The sequence below is a fragment of the Pteropus medius genome, unplaced genomic scaffold (genome assembly GCF_902729225.1).
Source record: "Pteropus medius unplaced genomic scaffold, Ma_sr-lr_union100, whole genome shotgun sequence".
Taxonomy (NCBI): Eukaryota; Metazoa; Chordata; class Mammalia; order Chiroptera; family Pteropodidae; genus Pteropus; species Pteropus medius.
The window spans coordinates 6641721-6642071 of record NW_024343733.1 but is presented as its reverse complement, the minus strand read 5'-3'; the positions used below and the strand labels follow the sequence as shown (position 1 = coordinate 6642071).

Below are 351 nucleotides of genomic sequence, written 5' to 3'. Positions count from 1 at the left end.
CGCCTACAGCACCTGGCATTTCTAGGTGGTCTCCCATCCAAGTACTAACCAGGCCCAATTCTGTTTAGCTTCCAATATCAGACGGGCTCGAGCATGTTCAGGGTGGCATGGCTGTAGACTTCCTCTTCTGTGAATTTTCAGTAAATATCCTTTACCATTTTTTTTGGCTGATTGACTAATTATTGATTTTTCAAGTTCCTTATATATTCTGGATAATAACCTTTTGTCTGTTGTATATGTTGCAAATATATTCACTAATTTTGTCATTTGCATTTATTTTAATTTCACTGATATTGATGATTCTCCCAAGTATTAAGTTATCTGTCCTCTTTTGAGTGTTATCTGTTCATG

At 36.2% G+C, this 351-nt stretch overlaps 1 pseudogene; it reads right to left on the bottom strand.

Moving 5' to 3' along the window:
- On the bottom strand, positions 1 to 119 carry LOC120606937 (uncharacterized; annotated as a pseudogene).
- Positions 120 to 351: the final 232 nt, after the last annotated feature.